A 19,858-nucleotide genomic window follows, 5' to 3' on the forward strand; every position below is an offset into this window, starting at 1 on the left:
TAAGGGAATGTGTTTATGACATTGGGATAGGGAAGTATTTCTTAAATCACAAAATCACATACCATAAAGGAAAAGGTTTGTTAATTCAACCACATTTTTAAAATGCTTCAAAATACACATAATATATTTATATAGTTATATTTATTTGTAAAAATTTCTTGAACTATATCTTTAAATTTTGTGTATTTGTGTTTATTATACTTTAATTTTTTTTAAAGTTTACCAAAAATAAGACACTGTAATAAAAGTGGAGAAGTAGGCCACACTCAGGGAAAAGATGTTTGCAACACCTATAATCAACAAAGGATTATTATTCAGAATATATAAATTACTTCCTCAAACCTAGGGGAAAAAAATAAATCCTCAAATAGAAAAATGAGCAAAGATATGAATAAGCAAGTCATAAAACAGAAACCTGAATGACCAATAAATAGGAAAAAATATTCAACCTCACTGATCATATATAAACAAAAATGAAAATCATAATAAGAAGATATTTACATATTTAATTAGCACATTTTAATAAGTTTGGTAAGACCAAGTATTGGTGAGAATCTAGCACACCAGAAACTTTTATATATTGCTGGTGGGAGTAAAATTGGTAAAAAATTACTTGGGAAATTGTACAGTGTTATGTACGAAATGCCATAATCCAACAATTCCTTGCTAAATAAATACTAAAGAGAAATTCTTATATGTATTCAGAAAGACATGTGCAAAAATATTCATTGGAGCATTGGTTATAAGAACAAATAAATAAGCAACCTAAAAGTCCAAACAAAAGAACAGATTGACAAGTTACAGTCAAGCTGCAGAATACTATATGGCTCTGAAAATAAATGAACTAGAGCTAAATGTATCAACATGGATAAATTGCATAAAAATAATGTTATACAGAAAAGAAGAATTTACAAAAGAATGCCTACAGTATGATTCCGGGTCATAGTCTGGCTTTACTTCACCACAACAAGACATTTGCCAGGGCATAGTATGGACCAGATATTGAATATCAGTCAGGAATACAGTCTGTATTTGCTGTTCTTAACTTCACCTTGGCTAACCTCCAGCTCTCAGGAACAAGTCCAAACAGAACATACATGGGCTGGCAGTGGGGGGAACAAGTGTCCTCAGCTGATCCAAACAGAAAGGGAAGAGCTAGAACTTCATCTGAACATGACCCAAGAAAACCAAGTATAGATAAGGACAGGGCCAGGCTTGCCCAGTCATTTTTAGATAGAAAAGACAATGACACACATGCCTTTGAGTCACTCTACTCCAATCTGGACTTTAAGCTTGATGTACAGTTGTCATCATGGGAACTCCCTTCACCATCATCCTGGCAAGTCCCTTTCATCTTTCTTGTTTTTTTGTATCCTATGTCTTCCTCTTTCTTCATTTACTCATTCGTTTTGGTAGAACATGCCATCCTACAACTTTCTAAAAAAAAATTGGGGGAGATAAATGTCCCAAGCCTAAAAATGTCTTGCCTTGACAATTAATAATTTGGCTGAACATAAAATTCTAGTTTAGAAATAATTTCCTTTAGAATTTTGGAGGCATTTCTCTCTTGTCTTCTAGCTTCCAGTGTTGATCCTTACTTTAACTCTTTCATTTTCAATCCATTGTGCTGAGACTTCATTATGCCCTTGCAATTTGGAAAGCTCATGCCTTTCAGTCCTAAGCAATATTCTTGAATCGTCTTGCTGATAATTTCCTCCCCTCCATTTCCTCTCTCACTGCTGCTTCTTTTATTCACATTTTGGAACTCGACCCTTGGTTTTTTCTGTTTCTCATTCTCTCTCATCTTTTACTCTCTCTCTCTCTCTGTCTCGTTTTGTTTTTATTTTTATTTTTTGATACATTTTTAGGATAATTCCTCAATTTTATCTTACATTTCTGTTGATTTTTCATGTTTTAAATTCCCATGATCTTTTTGTTTTCTTTTAATGTTGGCTTTGTATAGATTTCTATTCTTATTTTATGGAAACAATATCTACTTCTAACTCTCTTATTTTATGGAAACAATATCTACTTCTAACTCTTGTTTTCTTTTAATGTTGGCTTTGTATAGATTTCTATTCTTATTTTATGGAAACAATATCTACTTCTAACTCTCAGAAGGTAATAATAATAGTTTTCTTAAAATTATCTTTACTCTGCATAGCTGCCATTTCCTCCAATGTGCTTTTTTTCATTTGTTTTTTTTCTAGCTTTCATGTTAGACACTGTCCTTAGGTATCTACTAATCCTTGGCTGTCTACTCATGTTTAAAGGCGAAGAGGGAAAAGCTGATTGGAAGTTCTGATTGGGCGAAGCTTCCACTCATATGGTGGTGTGGGTGGACCTTCTGTGGCGAAGGGGCTTCCATGTAGGGTGATGTGGCCGGACTTTATTATCTCCAGCAAACTAGTGTTCACAATTCTGCTGTGGTAGTAGTAATAGGGACCCCAGGATCAGAGTGCTTCTTAACAATCCTCTTTAGCTTTCAATCAGTCCTTTTTAGTTTAGCCCTTTCTTCCCATCTCCATGCCCCCATACCTAAACCACTGGTTTTGAGGCTTTTCAGCATTGTGTGGCATAAATTCAATTAGCTCTAATCTTTTCCCAGTATCAGTTTAGGATTTGACTTTCTCAGGCTTACTAAGTCAATTCCCACTACTTTTCAACTTCTAAAATGCTGTTGCTGTGGATTTCCCCTTGGCATGTAAAACAATATACAAACTAAGCCTGGGGGTAAAAAGAAGGGATTAGCTATAAAGGATCTGTTATGTGTGATTTGTAGGTAGGTTCTCACTATCAGTTTGGGAAAATAATTATACTCTCCTTGTCATTCAAGGTTTATGCCCTCAAATAAAAATTCCTATATGTGTAGCTTAAGTAGGAGTTTAGGAGTGATTGAAATTATCTGTGTGTATTCAAGGCATCATATTTACCTGGCAGTTTATATAATAATAGAACTACTGTTTAACATTTTATATATTCTGTCTATCTTAAGTATCACATAATTAATGAATGAAAAGTTTGAGAAACTACACTGAAGTCATGAAGTTTAGAGAAGCATCATCCTACCTCTCTATATATAGATATCTTAAAAATTTCATCTACGTTTAGACAGGGCAGAATTATAGAGCTAGAGAACATAAAGTCCAACCCTTTTCCTCTTATTTTCAAGAAGAGCAAACGCCCTAGGAAGTTGATGTGATTTGTTCATGAACATTAGTAGCAAACTAGAATTTTCAATAAAATTATTGATAATAAAATTAATAATAAAATCCTGATTATAGGTCAAAGTTCTTTTGCTAAGTATCCAGAGACTTCAGTCTAGTATTTTTTCATAGTAGAATAAATCGTTTATCCAAATATTCAGGTATTCTGTTTAGTGTTTTTCCTACTTATAACATTCAAATCACTTTAATTTCTTATAGGTTCCACCAATCACACCGTAATTAAGAGGAACTTAAATTCATGCACATTGCTTGAAACAATTAACCAACTAGATATTTTAATATGAAAAATCTATTCTTAAATAAATGACAAAGTGGGAAACTCTTAATCAGTTTCTCATGGTTGGTTACCCTGGACTTGCTTAGACCTTCTCCTTCACATTATCACTTAACTAATGATTACACACACACACACACACACACACACACACACACACACATACACACGACAGATACAGTTTGCCAAGAAAGACCTGGGCGTTGCCCTTGTTGCCCTTGGGTTGGGGCACTAGATGTTAAGTCACATGTTTCGTTGTTCCTGCAGATGTCTTCAATTTTATCCGCAGGCTTCCATTTCCATTCTCACGGGTGATGTGTTGCAACTTCCGCTCTATTTTCCCACGTTGCATTGGGAACACAGCCATCTTAGGGATTCAGGAAACACATCCCCAAAAAAGGATTCAATAGTGACAGTTCACTTCATTTAGGGAACTGTCTTTTCTCCTTTGCAAACTAAAGTGCACAATAGCTTATATGGTAACTAGGCATTCACTTTAAGAATTACATGGTAACTAGGCATTCACTTTAAGAATCACATGGTAACTAGGCATTCACTTTAAGAATTGAGGACGCAGCCAGATTTTTCAAAGCAAAGAAAATAATCAGATAGTTCTCATATCCTCATTTTAAAATTCTGCCAAGTAACTCCATAACATGTCTCTCTCTCTCTCTCTCTCTCTCTCTCTCTCTCTCTCTCTCTCTCTCTCTCTCTCTCACACACACACACACACACACACACACACAATCTGAGTTACTGGGAAAGTATTTCTGAATAAATAAAATTTCCAGAATGTTTTCACATATTATTCTTTTTTCCCAGAGAAAAATTTTAAAATCCACTTGCTCACTTTCACTTCAAGAATCTAAACAGAATTTGAATATGCCTGAGTGAAAAGCAAATAGGACAGAGGAAGATTTCATTCTTCAGACATATTTTTAAACTTAGCACAAGCAACAGTATCCTCAAACACATAACATTCCCTACTGATTGTGTTAATGGATGTTAAAGATTGGATACTTCAAGGTTAAATGTAATGTTAGAATCTGAAACCAGAATGTAAGATAGTTCACAGTCTTTGATTTGTGATTTTAGATGTAGGCATGAGGTAACATTTGGCAGGCCTTTATTTTTACCTATGCCTATTTGGTCCAGAATCAACTGCTATGCTGAAGACAGGAGAGTCCATGATTGGAGAGCAGCTGCCTGTCATTAAACTTACCGTCTCAAAAACATTGGAATGAGCTGAGAATGCTGTAAAACTCAGCCTTGTGCTTTCTCTTAGTTTGGTCTCTCAGGTTTAGCCCAACATACCCAATTTCCATCCTTCTCCTAGATATAGAGAATAATATTTCTTTCATGAGAGCCCTATGTACATTATGAAGAAAAAATAATAAACAGGGAAAAAAACAGATGTATATCTACACAGACCTGCTCCTACCTGCATTCTTTCTGTTCTGGATCTCCATGTTTCAGAAATAATAGCTAATAGTTATGAAAAGTTTTCTATATCCTGGTCTCTTTACATATGCTGTCTTATTTAATCTTTGCACACAGGACAACATGGAAACAGATCATTGTTATCTCTATTTATACATGAGAAAACGAATGCATCGAGATATTAAATAACTCTTGCAACGTCACTCAGCCAACAGGTAGTGAGCTACATTCAAACCTTGACAACCTAAATCCAGAGTAGGCACACTTACTTGACTCAAAAAGAATCACTTCATAGCAATTGCTAAAACAGTTTTCCCCAATATCAGTGGCCTACTTTTCATTAACCTCTAAAAGCTCCCCATTTTATTGCTGGGCACCATGTTGAGACTAATTTGGATACTCTATGAAAGAGTTATCTTGTGAAAAATAACTTCAGTGCATAAATCATAATAAAGATTTGAGTGTTTTCTCTTTTTAAATCAACTTAATTGAGTTATAATTTTTATACAACATGTGCCATTTTCTGTGTATAGGCTGATGATTTTTCACAAATGTATATGCCCATGTACCCTCATCCCTCTCAAGAAATACATATTTCCATCATCTTAAGACATTCCGCTGTGCTCTTTGCAGTCAATCCCCCCATAACTCTCACAGTAAGGTTCAGGAAACCACTGATCTGCTCTTGACTATTATAGATTAGTTTCGACTGTACTTGATACTTCAGATAAATGGAATCACATACTAGATACTTTTTTGTGTCTGACTTTCTTAGTTTGGCATGTTTTTGAGATCTATCCTTTTATTTATTTATTTACTTACTTACTTACTTATTTATTTACTTACTTATTGCAGAAGTAGTCAATTCCTTTTTATTGCTAAATATTATTATATTGAATGAAGATATACCAAAAATTTTCATCCATTTACCTGTTGATAAACATTTGATGTTTATAGTTTGGGCTATCATAAATAAAGCTGGTAAAAACATTTATGTATAAATTTGGGGGTGGAATTTTCTGGGTAATATCATAAATTTGTGAGTCTTTCAGTTGCTTCACATCCTTACCAACACTTGGTTTTATGGCTTTTTAACTTTAGCCATTCTAGTGAATGAGTGCTTGGATCTTGTTATTTAAATTTACATTTTCTTGATGGCTAATAACAATAACAATGTTGAGCATTTTTTCTCAACATTAGCCAAATATATATCTTGTGCTTTTCTTCTTTTTAGTGCATACTACAAAGGTAGCAAACATTGATAATATTTTCTTTACAAATTTAAGAAAACCAAAGGAATGTTACCCTTATGCTTTGTTTCTCTCTCTGGAAGAGGTTGCTCATAATCTTTCCAGCTGTAATCTGCTCTCTTCTAGGTTTGGGCAGTAGCTGTTGCTTCCTGCCTTGAAGCCCTGGTGCTCCAACACAAAATGGACATCCCTAAAATGTTTTAATTGAAATAAATTGAAGTAGTAATATTATACTATTTAGATGGAATGGAGGAAGCTGCATTGGGGTGGAGAGGATGGTAGTCTATTTACCAAGGTTATTTACAATTATTTTTTCTGACAAAATCATCATTTTCTATGTATTAAATATTCTCACATTTCATCATTAGTGGTCTAATGCCCTTATTCACCATGATGGCACAGACTAATAGTCTACATTTGCTTCAAAATAAAACAAGTTATAATCTATCAGCTCTGTTAGGTTTAAAAAAATCTACTTTAACTCTTTAAAATAGCTTCTTTTAAACTCATTTCTCTTTTCACAAATTGTTTGACTTGTGAATAACACAGACTAAAGTGAGAGTGTTCATTTGTGGCTCACCTCTGACTTCCAGTTTTCTTTTAGCTTTCTCAACTCTCAGTGAATTCATGCTGCTTCTAACCTCTCAACCATAGATCTCATTTTTATCCAACCTCCTCAACCTCAAAGCCCACCCAGGAGATGATATTTAATATGATAAATTAATACAAAAACCTTAATTGTCTATCATTTTTATCTATCATCTTTTCCAGATATTTATTTTTGTAATGGTAGCAATATATCTCTTATCCCAAAGGAGTAAAGACAGAAATTCACAGGCCCTGTGGTATGGCAGCATAATGGGTAGGAAAGTTATTGATGGGGGCCAACTTTTTTCCATGCTTCCAATGTGATGTGAATGCCCCATGATATACCATGTTCAAATTTTACACATAACCCCTTGTTTATAAAAGATAGTAACCCTTGAGAACATTCATACAAGCTTTGGTTTGCTCAATATGAATATTTTAATAACCTAAAAAGATGTGTGAAGGACAAAAATCCAGAAGTATATATATATATATATGCATGCCAAGGTGGGCCAATCATGATGCTGTTACCTCACACTGCATAGAATTTTATGCCAGCTGCAATTTTCTAAACAAACCTAAAAATAAAGCCAAATCCATTTAAAATTGTTGGCAAAAACATATAAAATGTCTGCAAAGAATAAAACCCAATCTATAAGCAATATTATAACCAATGCTTCTTCTAAATGGCTATTGTTATGTTATAAAAGGATGTTCTTACAATAACAGCAACAAAATCTACTATAAAAAATAGTAGGATGAGAATTGAGAAATCCAGAGCCTTTGTCTTACCTCTACCACTCACTAACTTTAAAACGCCAGCCAAATCATTTATTCTCAATGTATAAAACTGAGGTTGTAATACGTTTTTATTTCCTGAGAATAATAAGGAGATAAATATCTGCAACAGTTTCAAAATAAATCCGAGGTATTATTTTTAACACAGAAAGCCTAGAAATAAACACCATATTGTCCTAACTTTTTGTAATTTTAATTGGCCTAAATAATGGTTTTTGTGAGACTTTTATTTGGCCCTTTGTGTAAGAAATAGAAAAATAAGTCATGTGAAAACAGAGAAATAAGAAGAGGAACTAAGTGAGACAACTTTGATTAACGTATTATGCTAAAAATTATTGTGAGAAATAAAAGGGCAATTCTAAATTAGATAGCTACGGATGTGAAACCCTCCTCCCGAGCTATTTCAAACCAAAGCCCTATGAGAGAAAATGAAGCTAAACGAAGAACATATGTCATTGTAAAAATGAAATAACAGAAAGCTCAAATAGCTAAATGGTCTCCATGATTAGAAATAAAGAAGGCATATTAGCTAGTAAGTGAATCCCATTGTCAAGAAAGAGAGTACAGAGTGCCCTAAGGGTCAGGATGTTCCCTCCTGACTCTTTCAGAGCAAAAGTCTAAGTAAGTATCAGAAGTATCTAGTCCTTGATCTAATCTGAAACCTTGTGGGGCCTGGACCCAGAGCTGTTTAGCCTGTTTAGCCTGGGACTAACCACTGAACCTCAACAGTCAGTTTCATCTATCACTAAGAAAAACCTCCAAAAACAAAAAACATCAATCCTAAGATTTTATATCTAGTTCATGAAGCCCATTTAGCACACTTTAGGATTAAAAACAGCAGGTGCTGTTTATTTTCATATTTAAAAATATTTTTTTAATTTAATACCTTTAGTCTGAAAAAGGTAAATGCTGAAAAGATACAATAGTTAAAGAATTATATGGATAAAATATGAATTCTGTCCTTATCTTGCTAGAATGATATTCTCTTGAAACCTGGGCAAAGTACACTTAGGACAAACAAAAGTAAGTTCTACTTTGAACCATGAGATTCATAGACAGAGGTATCATACCATTTATCACACAAGTATTATAATTTTCTGATTACTTGTCTAAATTATCAGTTTCTTGAAGGCTGGGTCTTAGTTACCATTATTCCCTAGCGACCTAGCACAGTGCCAGGCATATAGAAGGGGCTTAATAAATCTTAGTTCTCTCATATGGCCATTCCTAGGCCCACTTCCATCCTGGAGGGTCTGTGGGCTGTGACCGGATACTCAGATCTCTTCTAGCATGGGAAAATTGTGCAATTACTTTCAAGTTTCAAGGGTAGCTGGAGAAAGGAACACATACGTCAGTCACTCTGCTTTGTTTTCTGTTTCTATAACAATAATACTTCACTTCTCACTCTTTAAGATATAGAGAATCTGAAAAATAGCAATCCTGAGAGGATGCAATGCGAAACTCAGACATTATTTTCTTAATTTCTAAAGACAATGAAAGTTGGTCTTTAGCTTACATTTATTTAATCAACAATGCAAACTAAACACTACTCTCACACAAAATAATTTTCATATTAGAGATTTATTTATAATTCCAATACAAGGGCACGACATAGCAAAGATTTATATAATTTAAGGAAAACCTGACGGTTAAAAATAACTTAAAAAATGGACCTACCTCTACAGAAAATAGCTTAAAAATATATTATGTATGTATGTGTGTATACATACACACACCCACAGTTTATAATCTAAACTGCAATTGGAACGCTATGAACAGATAAACAAAACCAATTCTCAGGAGGAGAAATGGTTAATATAGATCCTAAGGCAGTGGTTCTCAAAGAGTGGTCCCTACCAACAGTATTGGCATCACCTGAGCACTTGTTTAAAATGAACATTCTTAGACCCCAACCCAGACCTACTGATTCAGAGACTGTGAGGCTGGGGTCCAATAATTGGTGCTTTAACAAGCACTCCAATTATCAAATCAATGCATTGGAACCTTAAACTTACACAATGCTATATATCCATTATATCTCAATTAAAACAAAAACAAGGCCTTCAAGTGATTCTGAAGCACACTACAGTTTGAGAACAACTACTCTCATCTATACATATTACTATTCTTATTTTACCAATGAGAGAACAGGGTCTCATATACATAACCCAGCTAACGGAGCCTGGGACAAGAGCCAGGCCTTGTGGCTCTGTATCCTGTTTGCAGTATTGGAAGGACAGAATCTGCTTAAGAACCAGAAACTCTCTGATTCCTAAAATGGATAAATTTTTAGCTGAGGTACAAAAATATTAGTTAACACTTCTTATGCTTCAGGGACTTCATCCATGATACAGGGATAATAATAATGTACTAACCTCGAAGGGCTTTTGGTGAGAAACAAATTAGATAATGTATGTGGACCATGATTTTAGACTGTAAAGTGTAATAACATTTTGGTCATTATGATTTCTATAGCCTTTTGAGCTCATGAGAAAATATTCTCAGTTGCTATTCCACATTTCCAGCTATAAGATATACATGAACTTTTAAACATTATCTACTTCTACTTTCATTTTTCCTATAAGATTTTCCTTCAAGTTACAAAATTACATGAGCTATAACTCAAGACAAAATTACTATGTCCCATATTTTTGTATAGAGAAAAGAGAGAGTGCTATATGACATTTTTCTAAAAAAAAATTAAGTGATTTTAATTTTACAAAAATAAAACTTCTCTAAGATTAGACTGATATATATCTTATGCTTTTCAGTTCATAGAAGTAATTTTTACAGGCAAATTACTTTTCTACATTTATTTTATACAATTGGCATTTTTAATCTATTATTTATTGTATCCTAAGTGAACTTTATATAATAATCTCATAAATTATATATCTATTCACTTTTTAAAAATAACTTTAATTTTGTTATAAGGCATTATAATATCCTTATAAGTAACTATGAAATTATAAAAATATACTTAAAAATTTTTTTAGCCTGCATTCTTACCAATCAGCAGTAGCTGCTTTTTTACATTTTTGGCTTTCATCTTTCCAGAATTTTTTATAAGCACACAACACACGCAAACATATGTTTTAAAAATAAGAACATCTGACTTGAGCATTTATCAGTACATTTTGAAAATATTTCCAGGTAATAATTTCTGCTTCATCAGTTCAAATGGCTCTATCGTATTGGCTTGATGGATTGAATAGATAAATAAGAGATTAACCAATCACTTATTATTGGACATTTAAATTTTTCTGGTTATTTAATTTTTATAATCAGTTATTCAATGAATACAGCATACTAATTTAATCATCCTTTCAGAATATATTCTTAGAAGCAGAGCCTCTGGATCAAAGAGAATCACTCAAATTTTTAATTTTTCAATTATAGTTGATTCAATTTATATTAGTTTCAAGTGTACAGCATAGTGGTTAGACATTTATATAACTTATGAAGTGATCTCCCAATAGGTCTAGAACCCACCTGACACCATATATAGTTATTATAATACTACTGGCTCTATTCTCTATGCTGTACTTTACAACCCTGTGACTATTTTGTAACTGTCTATTTGTCCTTCTTAATCTCTTCACCTTTTTCACCCAGCCCCCCCCCCCCGCCAACTCTTCCTCCCATCTGTCAACCATCAGTTTGAAGAGAAGCACATTTTTAAGGCTTTTGATTCATACCCCAAATGTTTCTTACAAAAAGATTGTACAACTTTTATCCTCACCAGTAATATATGATTTCCAATGTCTTCCCTTGTAGAAAAAATCTTTTCTACTCTAATATATAGAAATTGTCAAAATATGTCAAAAATTATATTTCATTGTTTTAATTTGCATGCATTTGAATTACTAGTGAAACCGATCATCTTTTCATAAGAGTAGCGGAGATACTGTCAGACCCTCCTAAATCCCTAGATATCCACCACTACAACCTCTGGCTGCTTACACCACCGTTAAGGGTGTTTCTTTGGTTGCCTAGCAGTAGGAAGCTATGCAGGGCAAGTGGGAAGGGCCAGAGAATTAACAATCCCTGGAGTGGCCTCAACCAAATTGGGGGATGAAGACTCCAACTGCATCTCTTAGGTGAAATAACTGGGGAATGTTCCACACTCTCAAAGTTCCTTTGCAAGACTAAGTCCCAGTTGCCCATAGAGGAAACAGCTTGATGACTCACCATTTGCTAGCTTCCTTTCCATCCCAATCTCACTTCTTCACTCCCTATCAGCATTTTCTAAGATCCTCCCTTAAAAAAACTACTTGAACTTGAGTCTTTATCTCAGGGTCTTCCTTCGGGCTGGGAAACCTATACCCTTACTTAGTCAATTACTTGATCATTCATGCATTTTTCCTATTTTATATTGGAGCTAGAATTATCTATTTTAAAATATTAAGAAGGAAGAGATACTTGTGAAAGTCAACCCTGATAGATCACAAATCAGGAGCTTAATAATGAGTTACCCCGAATTATCTTAATAATCACTATTACAAGTTGTTAATAACACATACTCAAAGTTAATTACCCTTTCTTTATCTTGAAAGTGCCATTGAGCTAAAGATTTTCTTGTAAGTATACATGAACTAAAATTTGGAAAAGGGGAAAAACTAGCAAACTATGATAAGGAAAATATTTTAGCCAAGGTGTACCCATTACATAGCTACTCAAACATGAGCAACAAGAGAACAAAGGAATAGGAGCCCAGCCTAAAGACCGCCCAAAGAACGCCCTGTTGGTAGTTAGAAAGTCCCTCCTGCATCCCCAGAGACAAAGGACAGGAGGATCATAATCTTAGCTGGTGATCTGGCTACAGAGCCTGCACAGAAGGTACTACCCTAATTTGCCTACAATTTAAACTTCATTATAATACTATGTTTATGCCTGGAAGTTCATGAATCTAATTATAACCGACTGAATTCTGAGGAAGTGCATGACACTAGGCAAATAGTTATATAGCAGTCAAGTGTCAATCAAAATGAACTCACTTGCCAATCACCAAAGAATACCTTCGTAATCACCCATCATGGCCCCAGATATAATTCAGAACTCTCCCTTCCCCAGTTTACAACTCTCCATCTTCCCTAGCCATAATCTGTACGCTCTACCCAGGGGTATGTAACCTTGTTTCTACGTGGTTAGCCAGTTTCAGGCTTGACCCGTCTCCCACTTCATAATATGCTTTTAAAGATGGATATTTCTCATATTCACTGAGTTGAAATTCATTTCTTCTGCAGTGAAAAGGACCTAGAGAGGTGTGTGTGTTACTGGAACTCCGATCGCTCCAATGGTAACATACTCAATGCGTTCATTGAGTGCTATAAGGAAAACCACATTCAACAATGTAAATATGCTCAAAATAGATTGCCATCGCTTTTAGGGAGGGATTAAGGCTCAGCGAGAAGTATCTTCAGAAGGTTTAGAATGGAGAGATATTTTGAATTAAATGACATTTTCTAGTATCTGAAATTAATATGTTCTTAATTAAAATACCTATCTCCCAAGATGGCTGTGAAAGACAGTAAACAATGTTAAACTAAACTGGATCAGGGCCTAGAAAGTCAGCCAGACTAGGAGTACATACAACTAGGCACAAAAACAAAACAAAAAACTTTCAAAAGCAACTAAACATTTAAAATAGGAGGTGGTATAGAAAACAAAAGAAAATTGCCTGTTTCCATCTTGCTCTAGGCCAAAAATCAGACACTATCACTCAAGCAGAATTTGTTTAGAGGCCATGTTTCCATATACACTATGTAAACTAAGCCTTTGCAAAGGCAAAACAAGGAAGTCTAGACAACCTAAACTTGCCTTGCATGGACAATGAAAGTTTCTAAAGAGGACACACTAAGCACAAATCCACAAACTTCAAACTTACAAGCCTCTTCAGGGCTGTGACTGCCTCTAATTTCTGTGCTACCTCCAGAAGAGTTAAATGAAAAAAATGTGTGACTGTCATTTTAACATATTTTATTAGGATAGATTGTGATGCTTTTCTGAACTTACAAGATACATGAAGTCGATGTGACTACACAAAAGCAAATACCCAAAAGAAATGTAGAAAATTTTGTCCAGATTAAAGTCAGTGCAAATGATGTGTATTGATCTCGAATCTGGGTATTTGAAATCTATTAAAAGATAAATCCTCAATAATTCATCAGCTCTGTGCTAGTCAGATTGAAAAAGCTCACAGTCTAATTGGTGAGGAGATTTCGGTGAACATTTCTGTTTCAAACTAAAGATATGTTTACTTAAATGCGTTTATCAGGTGTTCATCTAACCATTATTGCTAAATAAAAACAACTTATTGGATTAAATCCTCTAAGGCAGTCAGTCAGCAGCCATCAACTAAATAAGCATGGATAGAGCTGGCCTTGGGAAAATTTTGTTAAAGCACAATTCTACATTATATGAGTCAGAATATACTTGGGGTTTCTGTGATAACAAACCACCCCCAAATCTCAGTGGATAAACCCAAGTTTATTTCTTGTGTAAAATTTACTACAAGCCTTATGTGAATCAGCAAAAACTCTTCTACATAGGCACTTTAGGACACAAGCAGATTAAAACTCCACCAGCTTAAAGCTGCACCTTCTGGAACATGTGACTAGGAAGAGGTGGTGAAAGAAAGAGAGAGACTGGAAAGTCCCACACATGTTACTTCTGCTTATGTTTTGTTGGGCAGAATTAATCTTATGGCTCCTTCTGACACAATGGGGGTTAAGGAATACTGGGTCAGATGTGTCTGGAAGAGGAATAGAACTAGATACTGGAGTAATTTCCACCACACTCTTCAGTGACCGGAACTTTGGATGATTTTCTGGCACGATATAGGGCTAGAAACAGACATTGAGAGGCAAAGCTAAGGACACACAGAAAAAGATATGCATTATGGCTCAGAAGTCCCAAACCAAGGCCATGAGTCAATGAGGAAAGAGATTCAAAGGGCTATAAGCAAAGGAGGGAGCAAACATCAAAATCCTGAGAACATCGAGTGGCAAAGGCCAACCTGTCACAAAGCTCTTTCGATTGACTTCGTTTTGACACAAAGTAACATTTTTCTTAGGGCAACTTAATACGTCACGTGTTATCTAACATCACCCCATCTATCTTTCTCAAAGTATGGTCCTTGAAATCATCAGAAACAGATATATCTGAGAGGTTTCACAGAAACAGATTCCTAGGACCCACCCGAAGCCTCATAGATTAAAATCTCTAAAGATTTTAGGTTCAGGAATCTACTTTTATCCAAGTAGCCCCTCAGTAATTCTAATGCATTCTGAACTTTGGTATTCTCTGTTTTAGATTTCTGCCAGGATCCAGGGCACATCTGAGACCTAGGTTGGGTTTGGGCTGTGGGAGAATTTCTACACTTGTCCTAGCCACCAGGTAGAGTGCCATAGTCCCTGAAGGTATTTGGTAAGGTCAAGATTGTCCACTTAGACGAATTGGGGTCTTTTCTGAGTCAGAAAAAAATCCAGGAGCGCGAAAATCAGTTTGATTTTAGATTCTGCTGAATTTGGTTTGAAAAAGACTGGTTGAGCATACAATAGCTTCGTGGATAACAGACTATGTGGGTGGGATGGCCAATGGATCACAATGACGTGGTGATGAGGAAGAGCCCAGAGTTTTTATTTTGAGTTTTTGGAAATGGTCAGGCGGAGAAGATGAAGGCCTTGGGATTTCTCAGGCACATGCCACAAGTGCTACTCCTTAATTAGGCTATGCTGGGTAGGGAGGGGACAGCGGAAGAATTCAGTATCCTCTTCACTGAGGAAAAGGTGTACAAAATGCTATCATGGTTGTTAGAAACTCTGAGATAATGGAATATATACACATATTTTCTGCCTCCAGTTCCTGGCACAGAGTTTTGAAATTCCTTGGAATTTCTTGGGTGATAGCAGTGCCCTCTGTTCCAATGAGGTGACTTTTGGTGTCATTGGAAGAGGAATGGCCACCAGAAAGACCAAGCCATGACTAGAAGTTTGGAATTTTTCAGCCCTACCGTCCCATTCTCCAGAATGGGAAGAGGGGCTGAACATGGAGTTAATGATTGATTGTGCCTATGTAATGAAGCCTCTGTAAAAACCCCAGAAGAATGGTGTTTAGAGAGCTTCCAGGTTGGTGAACATGTGGAGGTGCTTGCAAAGGGCAAGGAAGCTCTGCACCATTCGCATAAACTTTATTCTATACATCTTTTCCATCTGGATGTTCATCTATATCCTTTATCATATCCTTTTACAATAAACTGGTAAACAATAAATAAACTTTTTCTGAGTTCTGTGAACTGCTCTAGCAAATCAATCAAATCCAAGGAGGAGGTGGTGGGAACCTCCATTTATAGCCAATTGATCAGAAGCATGTGTAACAACCTGGACTTGAGAACAGAATCTGCAGGGGTGGGACAGTCTTGTGGGACTGAGCCCCGAACATGTGGGATCTGACTTTATCTCCAGGTAGATAGTGTCTGAATAGAGTTAAATTGTAGGACACCGGTTGATATTTCAGAATTGGTTGATGTGGGAAAAAACCTCATACATCTGTTGCCAAAGTTTAGTAGTGGTTGAGAGTAAAGAAGAAGCACAGGAGGAGGATTACGTTTCTCCGAATAGAGAAACTTTTTTAAAATAGAAAGATACACACCAGGTAAATACAAAGTAGGGCTGTTTATACACTTTACAGGGAGGAGTAGTGAAAGCAAAACGGACGCACCAGAAAGTTTTAAAATTTCCACAGCCTAAGATTAATGGTGGACGATGGGTAAAAATTCCTTGCTCTAAAATATAGAGAGGAAACTCTGACAGCCAAACAAAATGCAACTATGAATCTTGGGTTGAAAAATAAAACTATGTTAAAAAAAACAAAAACAAAAAAAGAATGGTGATGTATAATATATGGAGGAGGGTATCTCCAAAATATAGAGCATAAAAAAATTGTTTTATTGTCCCAGAAGAAATATTTTTGAATGGATATATTTATTACCTGCAAAATGAACAAGCCCTCTGTGAGCTCTTCAAACCTAGGATCAGGAAGTGACCTCTCTTTGAAAATATAACATCATGGCCCAAGTAATATAGGGCCTAGGTAAGCAGTAGAGGTCTAAGAGTGTGTAAGATCTTCAGACCATGATATAAGAAACAAAGACCAGATAGTGAGCACAGTGGCTTTTAGTAAATAAAATTTTTAAAATGGTATACCAAATACCTGCAAACAACATTATTCTTTATTAGCAGCTGTTAATATGTATGCCCTCAAGTCTCAGCAGCTTAAAAATAAAATTTTGTTTTGTTTTGTTTTGTTTCTGTTTTATTGAGGTGTAACTGACTAATAAAAATTGTAAGATATTTATAGTGTACATTGTGGTGATTTGATATACATAAACGTTGTAAAAGAATTCCCACCTCCCTGCCCAGTACAGATTGGGCTGCTTTCCTTGGGGGCCATTCTCCCAGACAGTGGCTCAGAGATTCGCGCTTCTTCTGTGTCATGTTCTATCCCTTAGTGCCTCCGTGGGCTCCTCTTCTTGGTCATCAATTAGCCATCAAGTAAAGAGAGAGGATAAGGATGATCACCCAGAATGTTTTATAGACAAGTCTGGAAGTGGGGTACATGACTTCCCTCATCATTTTATTGGCCAGAACCTAGTCAAATAACACCAACCTAACTGCAAGCAGGTCTGGGACATGAGTCTTCTTGTGTACCCAGGAAGAAGAACGAGAGTGCTGAGCAGTATCTAGCCAATCTCTGCCACATGATGACTACTAATCCACGATATGGCTTTATTTTAGTTAAAGTCATACAACTTCCTAAAATTATTTAAGCATGTTTTACAGTACAGCTCCTAAAATATATTATTTAAAACTGCAGTAAATATTTTAATGTCATTATTAAAATGAAATTAGCTAAAATGAATAGCTAAGATCTCAGTAAAATTTTAGAAATGCAAGACTCTTTGGTAGTGTGTGAATTAAAACATAAGTATTCGAAGTTCAGAATAGTTAAATTTAGCAATTCTATCTTACCATTTGGAGAGTAGCTAAGCCCTCATTCTTATAATATGCCTTTAAAAAAAAAAAAAGTGTATGTAATAGAGAACAGCATAAAGAATGTTTGAGCTGTAAATTCCAAATCTTATTTATGAACTTCTAAGACTACATTTGTAATCCCAGATCCATTCTAATACTGTATCTCTCTGCGCATTTATGGCAGATTCAGTAGAAAATATATTGACTAAGGACAGCTAGTTTTGAATATTTCTGAAGTATACCCTTCACATACATATACAACATCATTGTGATTTTTTCATATGCTTGTTTTTCAACTCAAGATTCATAGTTTACATTTTCTTTTGATATCGGCATTTTCTCTCGATATTCGAGAGCAAGAATTTCAACTCATGACTTACCACTAATATCCATGAAAATTTAATAATATTGCGGAAGTTTCAAATCTTTTTTTATGTCCACTTTGCTTTCATCTCTCTCCCTCCCTCTTTCTCTTCCCTCTTGTAGAATATGTAATAGTTCTGTTTTATAATTACCTGGCATGAACTTTTCATTATTGATGCTTGTAGTTGGAAACAGTCAATGCCAGGTAGGTAAAAAAGAAAGTTGATTCTATTTACTTTATCACTTCATTTATTTGGGGAGCAAGACAGACAAATAATAAAATATATATGATTCAACATCAACTGGTCATCACTTTCACTTGTTTTCAAAGCTAAGTAAAAGTAGCCTACTTTATACAAGACACTAATGTAAACCATAGATTAGCGCCAGTGTAGAAAGCATTAATAATATCATATTTCAAATAACAAGCAAAAAAAAAACTATATATAAAAAAAGAATAGTTATAGAGTACCCCAACCATAAGATCTTATATTAAAGTAAAAAACAGTCGTACTATTTTGAGTCAATAATATTGTAACTTTAACACTTTGGTTAACAACAGCCTTTCGTATAAAGTATCTTTTTTTTTCCCCTCCGTGACAGTTTTTCATTTTACATGTGTTATGTAATCCATTGTATTAATAGTTATTTAAAAGCCAATTTATTTATCTTCTAAAATAAAGCCTTTTAATGCACCATCTTTATGCAAATGGTGGAGCCCTCCTCAGCTGGAATTACTGCCCCTGATAAGTCATACTGTGGATCTTGACTTCTGACCACTTTTGGAGAGTGACCAGATCAAGACAGAAAAATCTAATCTTGCCAAAGACCACAGAGGAAGTTCTTGGCAAAGTCAGATGAGAAAACAGAGTTCATGAACTCTGAGAGCTGAGATTTTTAACCACTGCCTTTGTTCCTTGTTTTGGGAACCCTTTTCGAATAAAAAAAAAAAAGGAAAAAATTCTAGAATTTTGTTTTTTTTCCATGACTAATTTAATGGAGTGGTGGAAAGAGCTCTGCACTACAAGTCAGAAACTTAGACTCTTAAAAAAAAATTATATAATTGAACATTTCAATAAATCCTTTGACACATCACTCAGTTTCAAGAATCTTAAAATTACAGACTACCATATTTCAACTATATCTTGCTCAATTCTTTCCTCCCATTTAATTTTGAAGCAAATCCCAGACCTCATACTATTTAATCCATAAATATTTCAGTATGTATATCTAAAAGATGTGTCTTAAAAAAAAAAAAGACCACGATACCATTATCATACCTAAAACATTTGATAATAATTATTTAATACCTTCAAATATAGCCAGTGTTCAACATTCCTACTGTCTCATAAATATACAGTTTTGTTTGAATCAAGATCCAAATGAAGTTCACGCATTGTGATTCATTTCATGTTTCTTAAGTTCTTTTTAAATTTTGTAGATTTTTCCCTCTAACTCTTTCTTTAAATTTTGTAACCTACCTGTTTCAGGAACCAGGCCATTTATCTTGTAGACATAGACAGGATTTTGCTGATTGCAAATCTGTGGTTTAACACGGTCTTCAGTTCTCTGGTTTTAAATTGGTGGTTAATGGTAATTGCCAAAGGGGAGCGGGGTTAGCGGGCTGGGTGAAAAGGTGAAGGGATGAAGAAGTACAGGTTAGTAGTCATAACAGTCACAGGGGTATATAGAGTATAGAACAGGGAATACAGTCAACATTACTGTAATAATAGCTGTGTGTAGTGCCAGATGGGTGCTAGAGTGATCTGAGGGATCACTTCATAAACTATATAAATGTCTAACTATCATTTTACTGTATACCTGAAACTAATATAAAATATTAATTAATTAATTAATTAATTGGTCATTGAACCTAAAGGTTTG

This window comes from Rousettus aegyptiacus, unplaced genomic scaffold (assembly GCF_014176215.1).
Source record: "Rousettus aegyptiacus isolate mRouAeg1 unplaced genomic scaffold, mRouAeg1.p scaffold_m13_p_6, whole genome shotgun sequence".
NCBI lineage: Eukaryota > Metazoa > Chordata > Mammalia > Chiroptera > Pteropodidae > Rousettus > Rousettus aegyptiacus.